Genomic DNA, 11574 nt, shown 5'->3' with positions numbered 1-11574 from the left:
TGTGCATATATTGAAAAGTATAAGCGTATCTAAAAACAAGTACACATAAGGCAGCTACGGCGTTCCATAGTTTTGCATTAACAACTATATTCTCATATCATCTGGACCTCTTAATTTTAGTATTATAGATATATTTATATAGTCAGCAGGGTTAAAGAACATCAGTTGTTCGACCTGTTAGTCAAATTCGTTTTGTTTAAATATATATTTTTCTTTCACTTTTTTGGTCTTTTGGAAAATGTTGTTTGTGCTATATTTAGACCCTTCTACAACGAAATTTGTTTTACATGCACACGTATAAAAGAGGGACGAAAGATACCAAAGGGACAGTCAAACTCATAAATCTTGCGATTTTTATCCAACGCAATCATATAGGTAACTGGTTTGAACGTAGTTTTCAATTTAGACTCGTTTATCAACCCAACAATGTTAGATCTGTAAATTTGCTTTCGCAAATTATTTGTTCTTCCCTAGCCAGGATTCGAACCCATGCTACTGAGCTATCGTGACAGCAAATCGCCTGCACTGTAACCGGCGCGCTAGACCACACGACCACCTGGGCTTCATTATATAAACTTACTAGTATCTATATATATATACGCCTGAACCAGTAGCAAGTTCACTCTACGACAGGTTTTATCCATCAAATCACCACAAGGCTGAATTCACATTCTGCCCAGCAATGTTAAATCTCATAGGCGGATCCAGGGGGCCGGGGGGATGGGGGCCCGCCCCCCTTTCGTGGGAAAAATTTGGTTGATTATATATGAAAAGTTCTGGATTATTCACTGAATCTGTAAATTTGCTTTCGCCAAAAAAAAATGAAAAGAAGAGTGATTATAGAGGGTGGTAAAGTGTTATTTTCGTGCAACGTGTTTTGTCATTTTTATTTCACGTGCAGTTGTGAAAAAAGTTCGTTAATCACCGTGTTTCGTGAAATCGGTAAAAGATCAGTTTTAATTGTTCGTTCATCGTGTAATGGTTATTTTATTTCGCGTTCTTCCGTGCAGATACCTCTCCCTTTGCGCTCCTCCTTATCTATACTATTAAACGAGAAGACCTCATTTTGTGTGTCGCTTCTCTTCCTTCCACAATAAATTAATCATTATGCCTCTGTGTCCTATAGGTAACATGCATAGTCGCATTTGTCATCCATTCTTACGATTATTCAGATTGAGTTATTTTGGGAGAAAAACGACAAAAAAGGAGTCCGGATATGATTCCGTCATCTACCTCGACCAAAAACTTTAACCTAAAGCAGGACAGACGGACGGACGGACGACCTAACGAACGAACGCACGGATGCACAGACTAGAAAACATAATGCCCATAAATGGGACATAAAAATTGATTGTTGAAAGGGAAAATAGTGATTTGGCAAAAATGAAAGTAAGGTAGAGATTAGAGAAAGGCAGGACCTTTTTGGGGGCGTCGGGATCGGGTGTTTTTAAGCTCCTGATTTTGGGATTGATCCTTACGTGATCCGGGAATATTTTTTTCGATTTCGGGATTTCGGGATATGAATTTCTTTAAAATTTGCATCTTGGGATTTCATGGTTTTAAGCCCGGGATTTCGGGATCAGAACCCCTCCGACCACCCCTCAAATTAGCCTAAGTCGGTCTTGGTCATTTATACAAGATTCATATCCTACCATTGGCATGTTAATTAATAAGGCTCTCAAAAGAAAAAGCACTGATGGATTGTCCTAGAAGCATATTTTATTAGACTAATAATGGTCTATATATAAGCAGTTACATTTATTTCATGTTTGAAACGGTGCAAATTTTTTAATTTGATTTGACTTTTACCAAAAGAAGCATTGTAGCAAAGGAGAAGAATATTTGTGGTCTGAGGCCAGAAACACGAAATAATTGAATTTAACAGAAAGGAAACAAATATCGGACTTTGAAAAAAGGGAGAGAGCTTTTCATATCTTTTATGAAATTCTCCATACATAATATCTTTGACAAAAAATCATCCTACAATAGTACACAAGCTGTATATAGCGATTTCGCAGGTGTGTTCTATAGTAATCATTTTAATAGTTCTAGTCTCAGTGAGTCTTGGCAAAATAAAATTTCTTTCCACAGTTTGGTCATACCAACAATAAGTCCGAGATTACTCTGACGTCCAACGGCTGTTTTGCCAGACAAGCAGTGGGTCTATATAATATCTAAGACCATCTCATTCAAGATCATAACATAACGTGCGAGATATTTTCTCTATTGTATTTTTACATTTCTTATGCAAAGTGAATTACCTCCCCTTAAATTGTAAAAACATTAAGTATAATCATTACTTGTACAGTCAACAACAAATAGCATTTTTAGGTTAATAATTAAATCTTAATGCTTATTAAACTAAAATAAATCTAGTGTAATATACTAACAAACAAACAAAATTTGTAAAATAATTGTTCAATATAAAGCTTTCTATTGACATTAAAATAAAAAGTATAGAAACATCGTTTTCTTATCTTTCGGTGTAGATCGCTATGTCTCGCTTATACGTTTGCTGAACCCGTGTTCTCGCCTACTTATAAGCAATCTTTGAAGATCTTTTATTAAAGATCAAAATAACTGGCAATCAAATAATCATCCGTTGCAGATGTCATGATGGAAGATTGGGCAAAAACATCTTAAAAATAACTCCCATCGTGTATCATCGGTACAGCGGATATAGGTACCAACCAAGCGGGTATGATCGATTTTTACCTGACACGGTAAGACAATATTTGCTTTGTTTTCATAATATCAATGTGTTCTTCAATCTAAGCATAATTGTTGTTTGAAGAAATGATTTGGTCGTAGACTGATGATTAGAGAAGTCTCATAATTTTCCCAAAACAAGAACTCTTAACTAAAAACATGTGTAAATACTTGCCAAAGAAGTTTGCGATCCTCTCATCCGATGATTCTATATTCATTGCAACTCTTTTTCTGATAGAAGGCCACTGTGGGTGCGTAATAAGAATAGCTGTTTTAATAATTGGCAATGAAATCTTTCATACATCAAACCTTCTGTACGGTGGTATATAACTTTTTACGCTTCGAAGTACCTATATATAATAGCTATATATCCGTGTACCGATGATACATGGTGACTCAAAAGGAAAACTACTTTCACATCAAATTTTGGTTGCGAAATTTATCTTGATACTTTAAAAAAAAATGAAGGAAGACGATGTCAATATTTCGCATGACTATTATACTTACCATTATCATATATAGAGAGGTAGATATAATAATTTCTTTATACTCCTCGACACAATAGAACATGTAAAAGATCAGTCGCGGATCCCGAGGGGAGGTTTCCAGGTTTTTGACCCCTTCTCTTTTTTTTTAAATGTAAGAAATGTATTTCCAAGACGAAAGATGTCAAAATTCATGGAATTGACGGGACTCTGAACGAAATGTTAATAAAATATAATGCTGTCAGCTGTTGCTGTTCTTAGAGGAAATTATCAACATGGTATTGTCTTCTTGTTATTTTCTGGTTCAATTGATAATGTCTATACCATTTATTAAATTATACAATTACAAATAATTCAAATGGTACTTATACACGAATAATCAAGCTATCTGCAAAAAGCGTTTAACCACACAACTTTATGTTCAAAACCTAAAGTTATAGGTGTTCAATCTGTAGAATTGTTTATCTGATTGACTTCATTTTGTATTTTTAGATCATGTTATGTCGGAACCCATGGAAGTCACATGTGGTGTCCCCAAAGGAAGTATCTTTGGAACGCTGTTATTTTTAACATATATTAATGATATTTCAATCAGTATTAATGAAGACTGTTAAACAATTTGATACGCTGATGATAGCGCTATTTTATATACTCATAAAAATCCAGATATTATTTCTACAAAATTGGGAAAATTTCTGGAAAAAATGGTAAGACTGGTTAGTAGATAATAAACTGTTATTACATCCAGGAAAACATGAATGTATGCTTTGTGCCCCCCCCCCCTCCCTCTTTAAAAAAAAGCCGGAAGACAAAGTAAAATATTTGTTTTCAGATTAAATGAAATGATCACCTTATCTAATCGTCAAATTGTGTCAAAGTATTTAGGAGTTTACATTGATATTTGTTTATGTAAATTGTAAACAAATAGTTTCCAATATCATAAACAACGCTAATGCAAGATTGAGATTTTTATATAGAAATGTAAAATGTTTGTATACTACTAGAACACACCCGTGATATCACGGGTCCGTGACTGAATTAAAGTATATAACTATGCGCAAGCCTTATTTTGGTATTAGTATTGTCATCTGTTAAAGTCATGCCGATTATAAGATACACAGTTTTTCTCTGCTTTCAAGTCTTTCTGTTTGAACCCGTCGAACTGGAACTTATCAATTATTGGTAATATTAATTATTTGGAAAACAAAAGGTCCTGGAATGGAGTATTTTCTAATCAACAGCATTATTCTTATTAAGTCCTATATAAGTTATAAGTAAAGTTGAATTCTTTGCTTCATTGTTTTACGTCATGCCCACTAACAAATTGAAAACTGTACCTATACGCCATATTTTTAGTTCAGATTTTTAGTATTCGTATTGTTATCTTAGAAAGTCTAACTGATTAAAATACTACAATAGGTAACAATTTGACAATTTAGTAGTGTCAACCCTGTGGTTTTGACTCGTGTATATAGCATATTAATCCTGAATACAACGTTTGGTGGTGCGCCGGTCAGATGCGGAACGTACAGATAAGGTAATAGGTGAATATACTATTGGTATCGGTAGCGGACTCGACCCGGAACTTCTTCATTATTGGCAATATTAATTACATGGAAAACAAAAGGGCCTGGAGTGGTGTAATTTTTAATCTACACCTTTGTACTATATTAGTTATATATAAAGTTGAATTCTGTGATTCGTCGTTTTTACGTGATGACGGCTGACAAATTGGACCTCGTAGTTTTAGTATTATAGATATCAAGGATGACTTTACATCAGCTCTGATACAATGATGGTACGATTATTCTTGCTTTTCGTGGTATAATGGTCTGGTCAAAGGGATGACAACAAAATTGCCAGTTGTACAGAAAAAGGTGGTGACATTCGTCCTTGGCACAGGCACTCGTCTCATAATTTATTTCCGCTATATACCGTTATATAAAGGTATATAGGGGAAATAAATTCTGAGACGAGACTAAAGTGTCTGTGGTCCTTGGTCCGAGTCCAAGGACAAAGGGAAGAATTACGTGGGATATTTTAGACGAAGTCATTCAATATGCTATTCAGTGGTGGATCCATAGGGAGGGTCCCGGGGGTTGGACCCGCCTTTTTTTGGACGATCCATGCATTTGAATGGGGACATCTAGTGGATCCCACTTTTATCCTGGGTTGGGACCCCATTTTGAAAATGACAGGATCCGCCCCTGATATGTGTAAAAGATAGAGTTGGCCAACTTAAATTAAACCATGTATTCAATATATAACATGCTCCGGAATATTTATGTGAACAATTTTGATTTAAATAATAATAAAAGCTGAAGTGCTGCACATGATAGTTAATTTGTACCAAATATCAAAAACTGTAATAAAAACAGCTTTGTCTTTAATGCTATTTATTTTTATGAAACATTACTTCTTTTTTTAATTTTTCTGTATCAAATATTAAAAACTATAATAACATTGTATAAATTCCCCAAGTACGAACAGTTTTATATGGTGGCGCATTGCATTTGCGAATATTTTTTTCAAAATTCCATCTTTCATTTGCGCCATACGGTTATATTTCAATTGCCCCAAAAAATAAAACAATAAATTTGCGCATAACCGTGTAAAAACTCTTTAAATAAATAATCATTATAATCATTAATTTATTATATATTATCAAAAATGATCACCATAAAAAAAACAAAATAAACACACCAATCTGAGTGTATAGTTAATTGTGTTTGTTGCAATATAGAAGTTAGATGTTTTGTAAATAAAGACAATTTGGTAGATGAAACGTTAGTGTTTAACTTGTAGAAGGTTGACGTGGACGGACTTTCTGTTTTTAATTGTTTGTCGCCTCACCAGAGGCTGCAAAGATTGCATAAAGTAGGCGAGACACTCTCGTGTAATACAATATGCTCGACATAGGTATGCTTTTCCGGCAGCGGCAACTTTGACTTGAATCAAATTAATTATGTACTTATTATTTAAACACAAATGATATGGGTAAATTAAAGCATTTGTTTTACAAAATTACTATTTTATGTACTCTTTTTTGTATTAATATTTGTAAATTAAATAGAAAAATGTTGTTTTATGTCAATTTATTGTTTTGTAAATGTAAACAATTAAAATTTATAATAAATTTATATATGTGTGTATGTCCTTATATAAAGGGAGATAATCAAACTGAACAATTTAAGCGGATATCACGACAAGTTTATAAATTATAAACTTATTTCATCTACATGAAAAATCAGGAGTTATTGACTGAGTAAAGATTAATTGCCTTTCTTTCCCTCAATAATATGCTTAGTGGAAGATTAACCGAGGAGCGATGTACCTAAATTAAAGTTATTAATTTAAGTCAACTTTTTTTTCTTCAATTTTTATCCCCCCCCCCCTTTTCCAAATTTCGTTTTCTACTGTATTAATTTTTGAAGACAAGCAGGGGCGTAGCTACCCGGAGGCATGACAGCACGTGCATCCACGTCGTTTCACAAAAAAAAAAAAAAAAAAAAAAAAGCAGAATAGAGAGATGAGTTGGTCAATCGGAATCGGAGACTATTGGTGTCTTTTCCGTCTATCCCGGATATTAGTTTGACAACATAGTTACAAGTGTTGATAAAGCTGTTCATTCAGAAAAAGAGTTGCGTGCACATTGATTCGGCATGCAAAAAAAGAAATGGCAAAATATGGCAAAATAAAAATTTATAAATTGAATGTTAAAGGAAACACCTAGGTTGTCACTTTTTTTAATTGATGAAATATCATTAAATAACGACATTTGGTTTCAAAATAAAAAAAAAATTTGGTAATTATGACAAAATCGGAAGGTTACTTGTATCTTTCACAAGATTTTTACTTTTGAATTTGTAATACTCAGTCTAAGATATGCAGTTTTGGAGCACATTTTACAGTGTACAGTTCATCAGTTTGGAATGAGATGTACCAATCGGCATTAGAACTATCAGATCCCTTCGATATCGTTGAAAATATGCCGAGGCGACGTGGTTGACAGACTAACCGGAGCCAATCACCCTGCAACCACGCCAAAACAGTATTGGAAAGTCTCATCATTTTTTGCGTTCATAGACCATATGATAAGGCAACTGGAGAGTGGAGTCGCGTCAAGTTATCAGAAAATCGCTTCTTTGTGCTGTACCTGCTTCATCGTGTTGTAGGAAATATCACAAACGAACAAATCTCAATATTGTCTAAAACATACGAAACTGACTTAGCATGTAATTTAGACGAATTCAATTGGGAGGTCGCTCGATGCCGAACACGTACGCTGGTTTATAACATCTCGCGAGTGCTACCATGCCATGATGGCCCTGAGATCAATCAGTCACGGTACTACGTATGTAATTGAAAACAAATGTACGATCAACAATGAACAACGAAAGTTACTTAGCATTACTGCATATTCATCGGGATTTCCGTGTGAATATTGACAAAGTAATAGAGAAGTTTGTTTCTGCCCCGACCCGAAGAGCAGATTTTGGACAATTTTGAGTAAATTCTGTATCACAAATATGTGTTGTTTATGTATTACTATATTCAAAAGCTTTATTAATAGTTTTACATTCATAAATTTTATCTACATATAGCTCCTTTTTTAACCGTCCTATGACCAAAAACCGAAAGAAAAAAAAATTCTGCATAATAGGGTCCCAAAATTTTTTCGCCTCGCTCCGCTCGACAGTAATTGCTTCCACATCGTTTCTTTCTAGCTACGCCCCTGACAAGTCGCATCTAAACAAAATATGTTTGATCTGCAGCCCCCCCCCCCCCTAAATTCGATCTTAAAATAGTCACTACTTGAAAAAGGCATAGTCCATTGAGCACAAAACTAATCCAAATCTCATTTAGCTATTTCGATATAATATTCTAAAATACATTTCTTTTTTTAGCAGAAATTACATTTTTTCTTTATAGCCGGTTTGACTGTAAAGAATTTTTTAAAGATTTGCATTGAACTATGCTCCCCCCCTTCAGGCGCGTAGCTCCATATACGCTAACACGCAGTTGCGTGCACATCGATTCGGCAAGCAAAAAAAAAAATGCCAAAATAAAAATTTATAAATTAATTATGGTTAAAGGAAACACATATGTTGTCACTTTTTTAATTGATGAACTTTCATTAAATAACGGCATTTCAAATTAAACGTTTTATTGGAGATCATGTAAAAATCGGACAGTACCAGATTTGAATTTATTATACTCAGTCTAAGACGTGTAGTTTCGGAGCACATTTTACAGAGTACGGCTTATCTGTTTGCGATGCGATGTACCAATCGAGATTTATCGAAACCCTTTGATATTATTGAAAATATGCCGAGGCGATGTATTCGAAAGACTATTAGAGCCAATCACCATGAAAACACGCCAAAAGAGCATTGGAAAGTCTCATTATATTTTGCGTTCACACACGTAGACCATATGATAATGGAATTGGAGAGTAGAGGGTGTCTGGTATTATCAGAAAATAGCTTCTTTCTGTCGTATCTGCTTCCTCGTGTTGTAGGACATATAACCAAGGAATAATTCTCAACATTGTCTGAGACATACAAAATGACCTGGCATGTATTTGGCGAACAATTTCAATCGGGAGGTCGCTCGATTGACAACACGTACGCTGGTTTATAACATCTCGCGAGTGCTATCATGCACATCTATCAGTTTATTAAGTCTGTTGAAAACAAATGTACGATCAACAATTAACAACGTCAGGTTATCATCGCTAGCATTACTGCATATTGATCGGGATTTCAGTGTGAATGTTGACAAAGTAATAGAGAAGTTCGTTTCTGCTTAGACCCGAAGAGCAGATTTTGGTCAATGTTGAGTAAATTCTGTAATTCAAAAATGTGTTGTCTCTATTCAGAAGATTCAAGTATTAATAGTTTTACGTTCATAAATTGTTTATAAGTCCTATTTACATGTAGCTCCTCTTTAAACCGTCCTATGACCGAAAACCGAAAAAAAAAACATTTTTCTGCAGTAAAGGGTCCAAAATTTTTTTCGCCTCGCTCCGCTCGGCGGTAGTTGCTTGCACATCGTTTTCTCCTGGCTACGCCCCTGCCCTTTGATTGGAAAACATATATAATTTATTATGTTTTAGCATAAAATCGTCAATAATTGTTTTGAGTCTCGATACTCTCAAGTGATATTTTTTTAATTATATGGATTCACAAACCTTTCAAAATCCAGGGTCCGCCCCTAAAAGTCAGTGTTCTTTTGAACTGTGCAGTTTATGTGAGGTAGTTAATGCACACTTCGCTATGCATTATCTAGATTATAAGTCAGTAAAAACAAATGGATTTTATCCATGTCAAGTGTTTTTTGCCCTCAGTGCATTTCTCGATGAATGTTTACTAAAATGCCTTAATAATTTCAGTCTCTTTGATACATTTTACTTGTAAATAAGAACATAGGAATGTAAGCAACATATATAGATTGAACCATTTGAAACCGTTCAATAATAATCATAGAAGAGGGGACTCAAAGTTTATATGTTTTTGAACGGGAGAGGGGCTTAATTTGTTAACATATTTTAAAAGGGGGAGTCAATTATATTTGCCCATTTCAATTTCACATTTTGCCGCCCCTCCTAGAGATAAATAATAAAGGATATACTTAGGTGAAAAAGGGACATTTAGATCTATATTGATTTACCGACCGTGCGAAGGCTTAATAGTCAGTCAAGGTCGTTAAAACCCCAATAAGGTATATGATAATGATATACTGTTCCCAGGGTGTTTTAAAAACAATCTAGAATTTATAAGTCAAAAGAGGTAAGGAACAAAATGTATAGTGGTTTTTTTTAAACGCATTCGATTTTATTAAAACCAATTTGTTTCTAAACTAGCCATCGTGACAAAATTTTGAACACTTAACCAACCCATGTCAATATCTTAACCAAACCATGCCAATTTTCGATATCTTGCTTAATGCGGGGTTCACACATTGCCGATTATTACTCCCGTTTGAGATCAGACAGCGATACGACACGAAAAGTGAAAAAGTCGGATTAGTATCCTCAATTATCTGGAATGTCCTATTATTGTCTGAACGCAGTCGTTTAAGTTCGTAACAGATTCCTACTGGTCGGGAAGGGTCCGAATAGTTCGGCAAAGCACCCCGACAGTTAGGTGCGTCCCGTAACATTCGGGGAAACTCAGCCGATTTTGTCTAGTCGTATTACAATCGTGCCTATGTCGTGACAGATTCTGCTGTATCGGATCGAATTCCTAACAATGTTCTGTGTATTCGGGACGGTGTCCTGTGGAACGGGAATGATCTGGAGAAATTTGTTCGAACGGATAACTTCCGTCAGCGTCGGTTCACTGTCTTGTCACTATCTGATCTCTGTCGGATTACATTCGGTAGAATCGGGACGCAGTCGTGACAGACTCGGTCGAATTTTACCTGGCGAAAGATAAAAATCGGATTAGAAGCGGATTTAGAACGGGATTATCGTGATAAATTCGCTTGGAAACGGTTGAATATCGGCGCTTCCTGAACAATATCTGATTGTTGTCGTGATTAAATTTTTAAAGTTTGAATTTACATCCACGATTCATAGGATCTTGATCAGACTTTTGATAAATTTTAATCGGGAATGGTCCTGTCAAGGACGGCAGTAAAAATCGTGAATGTGTGACCCCAGCTTAACGTGAATTAATTTTCGAAAACAACAAGTATCACACACTATTATAAATGTTCTATGATGAGTTCATGGTCAGATAAACCAGCCCATACAGACACGTACACCTTACAATCATTCCATACACCAAATATAAATGACCCAAAACATAAAAACTTAACAATAACATTGATCAATGAACCATGAAAATGAGGTCAATGTCAGATAATACCTGCTAGATAGACATTTACGCCTCACAATTGTTCCATAAACCAAAAATAGCTGACCTATTGCTACAAGTATTTGGAAAACTGACCAAAAACAAAACACTTTTATTGACCAATGCATCATGAAAATGAGGTCAAGGCCAGATGATCATGATACCGACAAGACTGACATGGACCCTATACAATCATTCCAGATACCGCATACAGTTGACCTGCTGCTTATTGTATCTGAGAAACTGACCTTATCATGTAACTTTACCCTTAATTACTGATCCATAAAATGATATAGAGGTCAGGTGAACCCTGTCTGACACTGAGACATCCCTTTATGGTTTAAAATTAAATTCATGGTATTAACTTATTTTTCATCCAATGCTACATGGATAGGACATAACAGCTGCACTGAAATAGTTTTTCGAGCTATCACAAAAAATGCAAATTTTGCAGTACTCATTCAAGTTTTCCCAAAACATTGGTTCGATCAGCAAAAAATACAGATTTTGTATGCATT

This window comes from Mytilus edulis, chromosome 4 (genome assembly GCF_963676685.1).
Source record: "Mytilus edulis chromosome 4, xbMytEdul2.2, whole genome shotgun sequence".
Taxonomy (NCBI): domain Eukaryota; kingdom Metazoa; phylum Mollusca; class Bivalvia; order Mytilida; family Mytilidae; genus Mytilus; species Mytilus edulis.
Note: the sequence above shows the minus strand (reverse complement) of the source record.